Raw genomic sequence first — 17,224 nt, 5'->3', positions numbered from 1 at the left:
GTTTTCTTTATCCACTCATTAGTTGATGGGCACTTAGTTTGGTTTAATATATCTGCAGTTGTGAACTGTGCTGTGATAAACCCATGGATGTAGGTGTATTCTTTATAAAATGATTGATTTTCCTCTGGGTAAATCACCCCCACTTATAGTGTATACATGCTCCCTTTCCACCACATCTACACTACCATCTATTGTTTTTTTTGACACTTTAATAGTAACAATTCTGAAAGGAGTATGGTAGTATCTTTTTGTGGTTTTAATTTGTATTTACCTAATGATTAGTGATGTTGAGCATTTTTTCATTTGTTGGTAAACATTTGTTTCTCTTCTTTTGAAAAATGTCTGTTTATGTCTTTTGCCCACTTTTTAATGAGGTTAATTTTTCCTTGAGAATTTATTTAAGTTCTGCATAGATTTTGGAAATTATTTTGATGTCAGGTACATACTTTGTGAACATTTTCTCCCATTCCATAGGTTGCCTCTTTACTCTGTTGATTATTCCTTTTGCTGCGCAGAACCTTTTTAGTTGCAGTTACATTTATTTATTTATATTTGTTTTTGGAATCTTTGTCAAAATTTTCTTTATCTAGGGCAGTGTCAAATATAAGGTTTGCTAGGTTTTCTTCTAATATTTTTATATTGTCATGTCTTACTTTTGAATCTTTAACATATATTGAGTTAATTTTAGGATATGATGCCACATTCTGTGAACCATAGTGGTCCATGAAATGGTTCCTCTGAGCAGTGGGATAGGGTCTGAACAGTGGGATAGGAATGTTTTAGGGCTCGGAGGGTAGGGGCTGTTACTTGAACAGTAGTCCAGTTTCATGACTAGGGCATCTTTTGGAGGAAGAAGGGATGAAAAAAGAAAAGATAGCAAAACAAACTGATTTGTTTTCCCCCCATCTGTTCTACTCTCCACCTCACAGAAGCTCATATTTTTGGTCCTTTGGTTTCTTATGAGTTTTTGCTGTTATTGCCCTCTGTGAAGTTCAACAACATGGGCCACCATAAGTAAAAGTACTGAGATAAAAAAGGAAAACAACAAGTCAAGTTTTGATTTTTCTCCCTAATCTTTATATTATTTATTTTTCAGAGTCTTCAACACAGTTGCTTTTTGTGTTCTATAGGGGTGATAAATGTTAGTGGGTCTACTTTATCTAGGATATTATGGGAAAGCAAATGGTGCATTTTTGAAAATTCGAAAAACTTTTGCCTACTGTAAGAAAATACACTGCTATCTTCAAGTAACAGCCATAATACCTTTGAAAACAATTGAAGAGTGTGGCTATAAATGGTATCCATGCAAGAATGCAATACACAGTGTACACGTGCCCTTATGAGGACAGTGGCACCTTTATTCCCATTCTCCACATAGCTTCATGTCCATTTGTATTTTCTATGCCAGAGTACTTTTGTCTAATGTAAACTTATTTCTTACAAATTTGCTCTTTTAATGTTTTCTGCTACTTATTACATTCTTGGTGCTCTTTATTATCATCTTCATTTATATTTTTCCATACAATTCTATCGTCTGACTTCTTATTCATTATATTAGTAGTGTCATACATTACTTCCTAAAATATATGTACATAATAAATATTTTAATTTCTAGATTTTTCTATTTCAATTACTTTTGTTCTTGTTACTCATGTAACTTGCTGGTGTCTTTCTGTTTTATTTATTGAAATAACGATTTGTTATTTGTAGCTTGGCACCTGTAGCTCAGCCTCTAGGGCGCCAGCCACATACACCAGAGCTGGCAGGTTCCAAACTAGCCTGGGCCTGTCAAATAACAATGACAACTACAACCAAAAAATAGTCAGACATTGTGGTGGTGCCTGTCATTCCAGTTACTTGCAAGGCTGAGGCAAGAGAATCACTTAAGCCCAAGAGTTTGAGGTTGCTGAGAGATGATGCCAAGGCACTCTACCGAGGACGACATAGTAAGACTGTCTCAAAAAAAAAAAAAAAAAAAAAAATTGTTATTTGGCAAGTAAAGTACATTGTTGACAGATAAGCTCTCCTGTCTGGTGATGTGTACTGGCAACAATTGAAGTCATATGAACACGTGCAGGCCTTGGAGTGAATCAAGGTAGAGGACATACAAGACTGCTCATACACACCAAAGGTGGTTGTTATTCCATCAGACAATAATCTTGTTCATGAATGTACCATTAAACATTAGGGAAGCTGGAGGTGGAAAACATACTCATTAAACTCCACTGTGATTCAAAATTTCTTATTTTATAAATATATATAATATTTCTATATAATATATATAATAATATAAATAAATGCTCTCATTGTAAAAATTTTAACCTGTATTATGCATTTCATTTTTTTTTTGTGCAAAGTGTTGTCTGTTCAAATGTATCTTAAACTTTTACTTATTGAGTAAATACTGTGCCTTACATTTTATTACTTATTCTGCATACTTGTACAGTAGTCATTAAATGGAGAGTTATTCACTGTTAATGTAAATAATCAGAAAACTGAAATTATCAATCATATTGAACATTTAGGATAATATTCTGTGTAGTACCATCTTATCCTTAACTTAGTTATAACTTCTACCTGTACTGAAAGTATATTCTCATTATTACAACTGCTTATAGCACTATTATAGTAAACCTATTATTTTGATATGGCAAGAAAGTGTAAGATGTACCATGATTATGTTACTTCTAATTCAGTATCGTTAATGAAGCTTTATAACTACATAGCTTATCCATTATTATGCATTATCTACTACTCTGAACATTTCATCAGAGAATATGTTATTTGCATAATAATGAAGATGCATACTCTGAGATATGAATTAAATCACTTTTTCATGTTTGCTTTCTTTTTCTGCAGACTTCCAGTTTAGGCTTTCTCCATAATTACCTGTACTTCATGACAGTAAATATAAACTATTTGTCCTTTCAATTTTAAGAAATAGATTATTTTGTCTTTTACATAATCAGGTAAGAATCATTTCTAAAATATTTACTGACGAAAACATTATACAAATCCTCTAAAAACAAGGAAATGCAAAAGCAATATTGGTAGAAAATAATACAAATAATTGTAATGCCAAGGGGGACTTCTAAAATATGTTCTTGTTAATATGAGATTCAAAGACAGAATTCCCAATCAATCGGAGAAAGTGAGTTATGTGGGGATTTAATAAATAAGTAAAATTGTGAAAAAAAATTAAAGATTTCAGATAAGGTGCCATATACGATGGGCTACTTTCTGGCTATCTTTATTCTCCAAAATTAACACTGGAGAAAATACAGAAATCCTGGGGGAGTTTGAAAGTAAGAAATAATATAAAAATTAAGAGAAACTCCTGGAGATAAATCTTGTGAATTCATGAAAGGAGAGCTAGAGTTTTCTTGGAAAGAGAGTATATTTTAGCAAGACTTAAGTCTACTGTGTCACACCTTTAAATTATTTGGGAAAATCTCTCAGTATGAATGACACATTGCTGCTGGTCTTCTGTGAGCACAGGAATTGTCCTGGCTTAAGAAAACTTTAACCTGATGTGTAATTAGCTATCTGCTATCTACAGAGATGTAAGTCTGTATTCCTGCCCTGTATAAAGTATAGCCTATAGTAACATTGTAGCAAACATGGATATACAATCTCTATTGACCAATAATTCAATTATTTTACTTTTTACTAGCTTTGCAATCTTGGGAAAGTTAGTTATTCTCTAAAACTTATGTTTCCTCTAGATTTCAATGCCTATTTTGTATTAGCTTATATTGTACAAGTTTTTGATAGTGTGTTTTAATTCTATCATATGGCTATCTATCAGTCCTCTTTGTATGGGAAATTAAAGGAGTTCTGTGTGATTTTTTAAATAGAACACAACTGGATTAGTTCTCTATAGTGAACTTTCTAGACAACAGCACAGTGTCACATAAAATAAACACATGTACACTCTTGCTCTCGCTATTTGCATACCTGTGTGGCTTCAGTTTTACAGCCATGTGCAGCTTACAGCGTGTTATCTTTTAAGTGCTGTTGAAATGACATCATCAGACATTTCATGTCTTAGTGGTGACGTGGTGAGGCAGAGATTATCTGTAATATTTCACTTAATCATTACATTAGGCATTTAATGTTATTTAGCAGTCAGATAAACATTCTTACTAAATCATTTAGGGTGCTTCCAAACCTTGGTGGAATCTCACACATCACCCACTGGGCTTTACCATTGGACCTCTGCCTCACCCCTCATCAGCAGCCACGATGTGGAAGAGCTGTTTTTGGATCTTGCTTTCTGTTTTTGGATCAAATAATTTTAATAATAAAAGTAACTTTCCTTTATCTAATATATTTTTTTTAATCCTAGCATGGCTTCTCCAGTGTCTCAACAGAAACATAACCCCCAAAAGGAAAACTTGGATGGAGGAAGATTGCTCAGTGAAAAGTGAAGAGACGAATACTTTCTTTGTTGTTAAGGCAAATGCTAAGGCACTCTGCTTAATTTGTAGGGAATTTGTGCAAGTTTTCAAGGACTATACTTTGAAAAGGCAGTATATGCCAAAAACACACTGCCAATTATGTGATAAGGACAAAATAGAAGACCTGAAAAAATTTCTGTCTTCTCAACAAAATTTTTTTAATAAAATTCCAACTCAGATGGAGTCTATTGCAAAAGCTAATTATGTGGTAACATATTTAATATAAAAAATCTGAACTATTTATTGGTGGTGAGTTTATTGCACAATGTATGGTAAACATGGCATATGTAATTTGCTCTGACAAAAGGGAGGGTATTTCTAAAATCAGTTTATCTTACCAGACTATATCCAGGTGAATTGAAGAAACTGGAAAATCTACCAAAAGACGCGTGGAGAGTAAGCTACTAATTTTAAGTTTTATGTCTTGATGATGGATGACAGCACTGATGATACTAATACAGTTGCGTCTGCCAGTTGTATTAGACATATTCATGACAAATACAATATCATTGAAGAAATGGTTTCCTTTGTGCTATTAAAAGACACAACGGAATCAAGAGATTTATACAAAGCAGTGGAGATATGTTAAAGTAATTTTCTTTGTCCATTGTCAACATATCTGGTATAGTTATAAATGGTGTCCTTGGGATGGTAGGTAGAGGGGGGGATTTGTAAAATTAATAGAAGAAGATGCAGTTGTCACCTAAAATACATGTTTGATGAACTATCATGCACCGTACATCAAGAAAATTTATATGCAAAAGCTTAAAAAATGGATAATGTCATGCAAATTGTCATCAAGATAGTGAATTCCAGCCAGGCACAGTGGCTCATGCCTGTAATCCTAGCACTGTGGAAGGCAGTAGATGAATTTCTTGAGCTCGGGAGTTCGAGGCTAGCCTAAGAGTGAGACCCCCATCTCTAAAAATAGCTGGGCATTGTGATGAGAACCTGTAATCCTGTCTCTAGGGAGACCGTGGCAAAAGAATCACTTGAGCCCAAGAGCTTGAAGTTGCTGTGAGCTAAGATGCCATAGTACTCCACATACATAAGGTGACAAAGTGAAATTCTATCTCTAAAACAAAAAATAGTGAATTTCATAAGGTCTAAGGAATTTAATCATCAATTATTCCAGGAATTCCTTAAAAGTATTGATGCTGACTATTGCAACATTTACTTTTCGTAAGTAAGATAGCTAAGTTGAGGCCAAATATTGAAAAGATTTAATGATCTGCAACATGTTATCAAGTTGTTTGTTGTATCAAAATCCAAGTTTGTGCCAGAACTTAATGAAAGCTTAATTACAGATGTAGTATTTTTAGTGGATTTAACCAGTTACATAATTAGTTAAACCTATGCCTTGAAGGGGTAAACCAACTTATCAATACAATGTTTCAACTCATTATAGCATTCCAAATGAAAGTGAAATTGTGGCAAGCTCCAATTAAGACAAACAATTTTATGCATTTCAACACATTCTATTTGGTGCAAGAATCTGAAAACAGATTTCAATATTTCTTGGAAAATCATTTTGTGATACACTCACAACTCCATTTTCAGTCAACACATTATGTTACTCTTAATTTTCAAGTGGAACGCATAGAGATACAATCTGACATTCGACTTCGAAAAAAAATTGATCATGTCTCCTTACTGGACTTTTATAGTCCTACCTTTCCAGAGACAAGCATTTCTTGCTTCACGATCACAGCTTATTCGTGTAATCTCTTCTTGGCAGCACTTGCATTCTGTGAGCAACTATTTGCAAGAATCAAGCACATTAATAGTAAGGTAAGAACAAAAATATCTGAAGAGCAACTTGTGTACTCACTAAGTATGGAAGATACTTTCATTGAACTAGTTATTGATTCATTAGTTTCTCAAATACAATGCCAAAACCCACTAGTTTTGCTTAGAGAAAACAAAAGATTGAGCACCCCTTGTTTAGTTTCTATTCGTTGGGTTGCTAAGTAGGAAATGTCCAATTTCCTTAAGTGCTACATTTGACAGTTTATATTTCTGACTTTTTTTTTTTTAAGACAGAATTTGACAATGTCACCCTTGGTAGAGTGCTGTGGAGTCACAGCTCACAGCAACCTCAAACCCTTGGGCTTAAGCGATTCTCTTGCCTCAGCCTCCTAAGTAGCTGGGACTACAGGTGCCCGCCACAACACCCAGTTATTTTTTGTTACAGTTGTCATTGTTGTTTAGCTGGCCCGGGCTGGGTTTGAACCCACCAACTTCAATGCATGTGGCCAGCACCCTACATACTGTGCTATGACGCTGAGCATATTTTTGACATTTTGACATTTTATTTTGAAACTTATGTTTCCTTTTTATTGTGAAGGTAGATTCTCATTCTTTCCTACACGTTTTGGCTTGGGATAATCTTTTAAAAAGTTTCAAGATCTTTTTTCATAAAACTATGGATGTGTTATTTTTGAATACGAGATTCATAATAGAACCAACGCAGTACAAACAACTCAAAATATCAACAAAGTGTTTGGGAAAGATGTGGCTAGTGCACAGTATGGGGATGGTTTGATAAGTTCTGTTCTGGTGACTTTCATCTTGAAAATGAGCCCCATGGGCAGCCTGAGACCAAGTGGATCATGATGAGTGTACATGGTAGTGGAAGTGAATCCATCTCTTCCTATGTGTGAATTAGCAGCAAGGTTGATATTACTCATCCAGCAGTATTAGACCATTTGCAACCAATCTGCAAGGTAAAGAAGCTGGATAGATTGGTTCTGCCTGAATTAAATATGACTATCAGAAGAGAAATTGTTGTGCAGCTTGCCTTTCTTTGCTGTCACAACATAAAAATGAATCATTTCTACATCTTATTGTTATATGTGAAGAAAAATTGTTTCTTGTTTCTTTTTGACAATTGTAAGTGTTGAGCACAATGAATGGATAATGATTGATAAGTGTTGAAATACTGTCCCAAATTGAATGTTCTTTGAAAAGAATAGTTTCTGGTGTGTGTTTGGTTGTCCAGTGCTGGTATTATCCACTACAGCTTCATAAAACCTGATGAATCAATTACAGGGATGTCTACTGCAACCAGTTTGACGAAATGATGCAGATACTTGTGATTAAGCAGCTGAAATTAATCAATAGAGACAGGCCAATCCTCTTGCAAGACAACACTATTGCACAAATAATGCTGCTCAAACTATGGAACCTGGACTTGGAAAAACTGTGTAATCTGCCATATTCACCAGACTGCAACAAGTGAATACCACCACTTCCAGGTGTTGGTAACCCAATTGTCAAGATGAAAAAAATGCCTTTATGGTTTCATAGTCACTCATTCTCTAGGCTTCTTTGCTGCATACATAAGCTACTGTTAAGGTGGCAAAACTGTGTTAACAGTTTAGGTGCATACTTTGGTTAATTGTGCTGCTTCTTATTGGAGATCTAAAACACCAAACTTTTGATTCAGAAATCAGATATTTCAGATTTAATAACCCAGTAATGTGGAAGTCCTGTTCTGCAAGGTCCTGTTGGTACCTTCTTTGCATATTTAGATAACAACCTTTCCACGGATGTCCATGCTCTCTCTACTTTAAATGAAACATTGAAAGTCCAAATATCACTATGTTGCTTAGTGAAGTTTTATGAAATGAAGGAAAACTCCCTGTATATTTATATTGTATTGTAAAAGTACCTAAATAAACCTGCCTATGCTGTAAAGTGTAACAGAAATTTTAGTGAAAATCTCTTAGTGTTGGGACATAGGTGGCTCAGTTGAGAGACATACAAAACATAAACACTTTTGTTTTAATCAAGTTGAATTTCTATTCTAACAACTTGTGCACTTCCTAATGGGGAGACATTTTGTCTAGTTCTTTTTTTCTGTAAGGAATTATCTCCCTGCTGAAACCTCAGTCCCTGATATAAACACTATAACATTTAGTTGTTATACAAATATGTTACAAATTTTGTGACTCTCAGTGATATTTTTATATTATTTCTGACCTTTCACTATGATGTATGGGGAAATGAGTATTTCCATTTATACAGTTTTTCACGTACATTTATTACTTTGGGATCACTTCCCACAAATGTTATTACTTTTTGTATAATATTAATATATTTATTGTTTCAAACACTGTAGGTGAATCATTTGAAACAAAAGCATTGTGAATAAATCTATAGCTTGTCTAAGAGTGTAAGAACTGATCCAATTTCACTGTACATGCACCATTATTGGGAATGTTAAACACAAAAGAAAAATCCTAGCAAAGTGCAATTTAACATCATAAAAATAAACTTGAAAAATAGAATAGGGTTATACAAAAATAGACAATAATATTATCTCAAATGCCAAAAAAAAAAAAAGACAATACCAGTAACTCAGAGGATATTGGCTTTTCTTTTTTTTTTTTTTTGAGACAGAGTCACACTCTCTCACTAAGCCTAACCTCAAACTCCTCAGTTCAAGTGATTCTCCTTTCTCAGCTTACCGAGTAACTGGGACTATAGGCACTACCATAACTACCAGCTAATTTTTCTGTTTTGGTAGAAGTGGGGTCTTGTTCATGTTCAGGGTTATTTTGAACTTGATAGCTCAAGGGATCCTCCTAGGATTATAGGAGTGAGCCACCACCCCAGCCAATACTGGCATTTTTTGTTAAAAATACCACAGTAAGAAAAGCACTAATTCCAGAATATTATAGGATGAATTATTTCCAATAATTTCTAATACATATTTTCAATATATAATATGATGCATATCATATAATTTTTAGAAATAGTCATTGGTGACACTAAATTAAAACTACTGCTATGAGGAAAAATTAGTATTCATTCATAATTTGCATCAATAACAAAACAAATTAGGGTACAATCCCATTCACAACAATTACATGGAATATAAATTATTATGAAATTTATTTATATACAAAGAACAACTAGTTGAAATTAATAATAGACAATTAAGTTAGCATAACATATGTGGGAATAATTAATAAAAAATACCAATTATTTTTGTGGCAATGGTGGGGTAGAGAGAATGAACATAATTCAAGTGGAAAGGAACATGAAAGGGTGGTAAAAAAAAGCACCAAATTAAAGATTGATGTGAACTAAGTTATTTTGTCAGCTATTAAGACATATACAACTTCAACAAAATTTGTACATAAGCAGAAAAACCAATTGGAATAATAAAATAAAATTTAAAACATAAATAACAACATGGTGTTGCAATTCTGTAGAGAAAAGATATAATTTTCAATAAGTAATATTAGAATCAGAGTGTAGCCATCTGGACAACAATGTATTTGGAATCTTACATCAAATAGTAGCATAAGTTCTAAATGGATTCAGGATTTAGACTAGAAACTTTTAAAAGTATAAAAAAATTAAGAAAACTTTTATATAAAATATTCCATACTTAAAGAAACTATTTAAGGAAATAAATCAAAATTTTGCATTATAAAAATAACATGCAATGTATCTGCAGATCTTAAAACAAGCCAGTCAAGTAAACCGTGAAGGAAAACCAGAAAAAACGTTGGAAGTTTGTATCAGAGACAAAGTCTATATTATACCAATCTCCATAAAGTATAAAGACCATTGATAAAAATCATTAAGAAAAAAATCATTAACCCATAGAAAAATGTATTGGATCACATTATACATATAAAAAATTGAAAAAAAATTCTAAAAATAGGAAAACAGAATCCATCTTATTTATATTAAAGGAAACGCTAAGAAAAATTATAATAGTACTTTCATTAACAATATTGCCAAATTTCAAACCTTTGAAAAACTCTCTTGGCAAGGATGTAGGGAAACAGGCATATACTTTATCTATGTCATTAGAATCTGGTGCTGTTCTACCCAAATTTTAGGTATGCTTAGCCATTGACCTAGGAATCTCATTTCTATTAAATGTTAGATTCTATTAATTTATTCTATATTTAAAAAATTCCTAATTATTATTTATTAGGCATATTTGTAATTGAAAAGAACATTGAACAAGTGATATATTCAGAACCAGATAATAGTTAAACAAATCATGACACAGACATGCAATGGAATACATAGACAAAGCTTTCAAGATAAAAATGAGAGATTATTTTCTAATCTAAATTTAACTCTAAATTTCTAAGTCTAAATATCTATAGCTTTTGAGAATTACAGAGGTTTCTAAGGCTCAAATAAATTAAAAAGAAAATAATAGTAGGATTAAAGACTGAAAATATGTACGTAGTTTAAAAAAAGAAGCATTTTTTTTCAACATTCATTTAACCAAGTGAGTCAGAGATTTGCATAGCAAGGAGATGTTCATAACCCACCCCCAAATTAGAATACAATGTATACTATCCCACAATAATTCAACAGAGCATAAAAGAAAGTCAAGAAAATATCTGAAGATAGATATGGGGAATATAATTAAGGTCGCTTTTCAAATTTGATAGTAAAAACAGAATTGTACCGGAAACAAAACTGTATAGGGAACATTTTATAAATTGATAATGATACACTCTTACTCCAAAACATTTCAAATTAATTAAAATTTTCAATTAAAATTGCAAGGAGAAGGCGGACCAAAGACCCCTTTACTTACTGAGAAAAAGTAAAGCACTCTGTAGTGCTATTAAAAGCTGAAGAATTTGTATCTCTTGTGTAACGTTAGGATTTTTTTTAGGCAATTTCCCTCATTTTAAGTAGCAACAAAAATATCTCACTAAAATAAATTCTCCAGATTCTCTGATTTACAGAAGTAATATGAGTGAAGAAAAAAGGAATCATTCATGATTCAGACCAAAATTATCTTGAGCTCAAAGGATTATTTGGGAAAATATATTCATACTAGTATTTGACATAAAAGCTGTAGCACGCGTGGCTTCCACCTACCTGGATTCATTTTTGGTGATCCTAAGGTGGAATCACTATCAATACCCACACTCATTTCCTGAGTAGAGTGCCTGATCCATCAACCATGAACACTGATTTGGTTACATAGTTTGCTTTTGTAGGGTTAAAGTCCAGTTTGTACTTGGACCCTTCTACCAAGCAGTGTGTGATATACCCGTGCAACATACTCATTGGGTGAAAATTTACCCAATCCCTTCCCCACCTCTCCCTTACATAAAAAAATTCCTGAGTTTTTGTCTCTCACAAGCATGTAGTTGTTAATCTGAATTTAAAAAAAATTAAAATACATAAAATTTTTAAAAATCATGATCATTGAAGTTTCAAGACAGGTGTCACATGTTTAGAGAAGAAAACAGTGATGATTGCAGATAATTGCATTATATTTAATAGTATATTATTAAATGATTTTTTATTATTAACTCAAAAGGACACTGAAAATTAAGTATACTTTGGTATAAAATACATTCCTTTTATGAATAATGTAGAAAAACCACTGAATTAGAAAATAAGCCAATATTTATCATAGAACATTATTTATAAATGTGGGAAATATAGGGAAAAAATTGTGACTCTATTAAGAAACAAATTTAAGGGTGGCGCCTGTGGCTAAAGGAGTAGAGTGCCAGTCCCATATGCCAGAGGTGGCAGGTTCAAACCCAGCCCCGGCTAAAAACCACACACACACACAAAAAAAAAGAAATTTAAGGTTACTTAATAAAAATGACATACTTTAATACTAATTTTGAGTAAAGAAAATACCTTCAAATATCTCCTAATAACAACTTTTCTCTTAAAGAAAATAGACATTATGGGTTTTACATATAAAGCTATTTGATTTTTAAAAAATATATAGGTTTTATTAAGCAAATGAATTATTTTACTGTCAACTTATTCAAGAAATTAAAGTTGGATTGATTTTCTTATATTTGATTTTTATTAGTTCACTGTAGAAAAATAAGCTACTAACATTTTAAGAATATTGAGTTTACATGTCTTATATTTTATTATTAATACAATTTAATATTTTAAAAGGAAAGTCATTTAATGTATAGTATAAACAAAATTAAGTTTGAGAACTTTGTACATGTATTTATTCAAAATGCTTTGATGAATTAAGTTGCTTTATGATTACGTGAATTGAATAAACATATTATTTTAATATTCATTCAGGTGAAATTAGAGTAGAGAGGTCATTTGGCTTTCCTTGAAGTTTTAAATAACATGAATAATAATTCTATGGGCTGTATGTACATAGATTTTTACTATCACTAAATTGCTGGCCAATTTATTATATGGACATTTATTTTCCCAGGATGTTTAAAAGCATGTTTCAGAATAAGAAATATATGCATATAAATCTCACATGTATTTTTAAAAGAAAATAAAACCTAAAACCAGTTTGGATTCCTCTGGTTCATTTTTTACTTGCAAGTGTCAAAGAACATCTCCTCCTCTCAAGGCTGCTTCTTTGGTGTGCGAATGTAAATTGTACTTCACTTTGACAGGCTGCTGTTCCGAAGAATATGGCTATTTATTTAAACAGGGAATTTTTCCAGAATACTAACCTTTCTAGTCTTGAAATGAATTTTCTGATACATCACTGACCTTTCAACTGTCTAGCCCCTAAACGCATAAACAATTTTCCTTTCTATTTCTCAAAATTGCTCTTGCTGTTTCATTTGTTTTGTGTCTTTCTACGTATGCATAGACTATGGTAAAGGTAGATGCGGGACTTAATCTAAAGGAGAAGTTTCATGTGTGAATTCATAATCCATAAAATAATATTCTAAAATGATTTCATTTTCCCTACACTAGTAAGGATGCCATCCTACTTTTGTACTGTTTCTTCTCACTCCCTATGATCATTTAACTATATAATCGTGCAGATTTGCTATGCCACCAATGATTCCCATTCTAGGATGGCATTTTTTTTTTCATTCCACTGTTAAAAACCTAAATATCAATGGCCTATATGATTAAACCATAGTTATCAGTAAAGAAGAATTCAGCCTCTCATTTTAGTCCTACTTAGAGTTTTCTAAATTCTGAGACAATATTGTATAGAAATGCTGAAAATTGAAGATAATGCAAAACTACAAAACCTGTAATGAAACCCTCCTTGTGTAGGTATTCCCAATGCAGGTACATCACTGCCATTGGTATAGAACAGCAGCAAGTATTACCTCTATGGAAAACAACATGGAGATTCCTCAAAGAAGTAAACATAGACTTACCACTCGACCCAGAAATGCATTCCTGGGTATGCTGTGTATCTACCCAAAGGAAAACAAGTCATTTTATCAAAAAGACATCTAGACTCAAATGTTTACTGCAGCACCACCCACAAAGATGTGGAATCAACTTAAGTTACTATCAATTCATAATTTCAATGATCTAATCTAATCTTAGTGTTGAATGATCATTTCTTTTTCTCATAAATTCAGGTGTATAGGAAACTATGCATTTTTTTGTTTTGTTAAGAAATTATACATTTCTTGGCTCTGTGCCTGTAGCACAGTGATTGTGGTGCCGGTCACATGCACCAAGGCTGGTGGGTTGGAGCCTGGCCCCGGGCCAGCTAAACAACAATGACAACTGTGACAAGAAAATAGCCAGGCATTGTGGTGGACACCTGTAGTCCCTGGTATTTGGGAGGCTGAGGCAAGAGGATTACTTTTGCCTAAGAGTTTGAGATTGCTGTGAGCTATAATACCATGGCACTCTATCCCAGCTGATAGAGTGAGAGTCTGTCTCAAAACAAACAAACAAAACAAAACAAACAAAAATGTGACAAATGACTGTGTTAAAATATTTGTGACATGTACTACGGAATAAAAGTTTCAACAACTATAATGTATAAAATAGAATATCTAATCTAAAAATATTAAGGGATGACTTATGATCTCAAGTGACATAAACAAAAAACCTGAGATTAATATTTCAGATAAAAATAAAATTTTTCTCACATATATATATATATTGAAATTTGCCTGCAAAGGAAATACAAATTAAAACTACACTTTCTCACAATGTCTCAGATTGAAAAAACTCAAAAGCCATGACAATGCATACATTCAGCCAAGCTGTGAGAATATTATATAATTTCTCCTGGGACTATGGAATGGAATAACCCTGTGGGGGGCAACTTGGAAATATTTTTAAAATCTATATATGTATTTACCATGAGATCCATAAATTAGACTTCTTAGAATGTACCTTATAATTTCACTTAGTGTCTTAGAAAAAAAGAAGATGTTGCTAAAAATATCTAAATTGTCTAATTTGCTGGTAAGAAATAACAGGAAAGAAGAATAGATGAAAATACTTGATTATATTTGCGCACAGAAAATGGTTACCTACAAGGAATGCAGTAAAAAAAAAAAAATGAAAGGGAAAGGATAGTTGAGTTAAATACTTCTAATTTTTTTTTGTAATTGAGGTGAAATTTACGTAACACAAAATTAACTGCTCAAACTGAGCAGTTCACTGGCATTTAGTATATGTACAATATTGTGAAACTGCTACCTCTAATTACAAAATATTCTCATCCCACCAAATGGAATTGCTATGCTCATTAAGCAATTATTCCCCTTTCTTCCTTGCCCCCACCTTCTGGAACCACCAATCTGCTTTCTATATCAATGGATTTACCTATTTTGAATATTTCATAAAGTTTGAATCATATCATAGGTCATATATGCCTGGGGTGTGTGTGAGAGAGAGAGAGAGAGGGAGACATCTATCTTTGTGTCTGACTTTTTCACTTAGCATAATACTTTGGAGCCGTAGCCACATCATAGCATTTACTTTGTTCTTATATATGGTTGAAATTATATCCTAACCATTGATGGATATTTGGTTATTTCGTCAAACATGAGTAGTTGTGAATAGTGTTGCTCTGACCATGCATGTGTGTGCATGTCTTTGTTTTCTAATCTTGGGGCATATACCTAAAAGTAAAATTGCTGGATCATATAGGTAATTCCATGTTTAACTTGAGAGTCCCCAAAACTGCTTTCCACAGCAGCTCTAATGTTTGATGTTCCCAAATCAATGTCAGAGGACTCCAATGTTTTTTTTTTTTTTTTACATTCTCACCACCAACACTTATTATTGTATTTCTCTTTGATCATGGCTAAATCAGTGGGTCTGAAGTATTTCTCCAGATCTTTTTTTTAATTTCTGAATAATGTCTTGGCTATTCGAGGTTTTTTCTCCTTCCATATAAAACAAAGTACTATTTTTTTTCAGATCTTTAAAGTATGATGGTAGTGCTTTAACAGGAATTGCATTAAATTTATAAATTGCTTTGGGTAATATTGACATCTTAACAATGTTTATTCTTCCCAACCATGAGTATGGTATGTTTTTCCACTTGTTTTATTTCGCAGAGTTTTATAATTCTCTTTATAAAGATCTTTCACATCCATTGTTAGGTAAATTCCCAAATATTTCATCTTCTTTGGCACAACTGTAAATGGAAGAGTCCTTGACTGTTTTTTTTTTTTTTTTTTTTGGCTTGACTATTGTTGGTATACATAAAAGCTACTGATTTGTGAGTATTGATTTTGTATCCTGAGACACTACTGTATTTCTTGATCACTTCTAAGGGTTTTGTAGTTGAGTCCCTGGGTTTTCCAGGTACAAAATCCGTGAAGAATGATAGTTTGATCTCCTCTGACCCTATTTGTATACCTTTGATTGCCTTCTCTTGCCTGATTGCAATGGCTAAGACTTCCATTACAATGTTAAAAAGTAGTGGAGACAATGGGCAACCTTGCCTAGTTCCTGATCTAAGTTTTCAATTTTATTCAATATGATATTGGCTGTGGGTTTGCTGTGAATGGCCTCTATCATATTAAGAAAAGTCCCTTCTATACCTATTTTCTTAAGTGTTCTGATCATGAAAGGATGCTGGATATTATCAAAAGCTTTTTCTGCAGCAATTAAGAGAATCATACGGTCTTTGTTTTTTCGTTTGTTTATTTGATGCATTATATTTATAGATTTATGTATATTGAACCAACCTTGAGACCCTGGGATAAAACCCACTTGGTCATGGTATATAATTCGTTGGATATTTTGCTGGATTCTGTTTGCTAGGATCTTATTGAATATATTGAATATTAATTTGTTAAATATAGTCTAAACTTTCCCATTAAAGAATGAATTAAACAAAAGATCAATCTCATTTAACACTGAAAAGGTAATAAAAAATTTGAAATTATGAAAATGGTGTGGGGTTTGTTTTCAAAATTATTTTTTAATGTAATCCCATAAAAGTTTGTTAACAGACAATTATCTAAATAGAAAACAATATAGAATTTTGCTTTAAATGCTATTTTTCACTTGATAGCAACTATTTTAATAAACAATCATTAATGTTTATTAAAAAGTTTAGGAGTATTAAAATAAAAGTACAAGACATAGTAAATAAAGATGTAATCATACAGCCAGTATCTAACACAATGTTTATGGAAATGCTTCTAGTGTTCTACATCTGTCCCATTTTTCTTTATTAATAAATAGTCTTCACATGACCTTGAGAACAAATATGCAATTCAGATAAGGGTGTTCCTTATTCACAAAAAGCAAAGCATCATGGATAAAATTTTATTAACTTTTTCTGTTTTCCCTTTGCCTTTCTTACTACTAGGATTTCAGATGTGGTATCCTGAGGTGTAAAATGAAAGTTTCAAAGAATAACATCAGAATAGTAATGTAGAATGAACCTCAGTTTCTCAGCACTACTGAGTAGCGTCAGAGCTTACATTTTTACATCTGGAATCTCCGTGGTTCATATTCTGTTATGTGTAGCAGAATAAAACACGAAGATGTTAGCATGAAGTTTACACGTGACTTAATGGTGACCA

This window comes from Nycticebus coucang, chromosome 4 (genome assembly GCF_027406575.1).
Source record: "Nycticebus coucang isolate mNycCou1 chromosome 4, mNycCou1.pri, whole genome shotgun sequence".
Lineage (NCBI taxonomy): Eukaryota > Metazoa > Chordata > Mammalia > Primates > Lorisidae > Nycticebus > Nycticebus coucang.
This window is presented reverse-complemented; position numbering follows the sequence as displayed.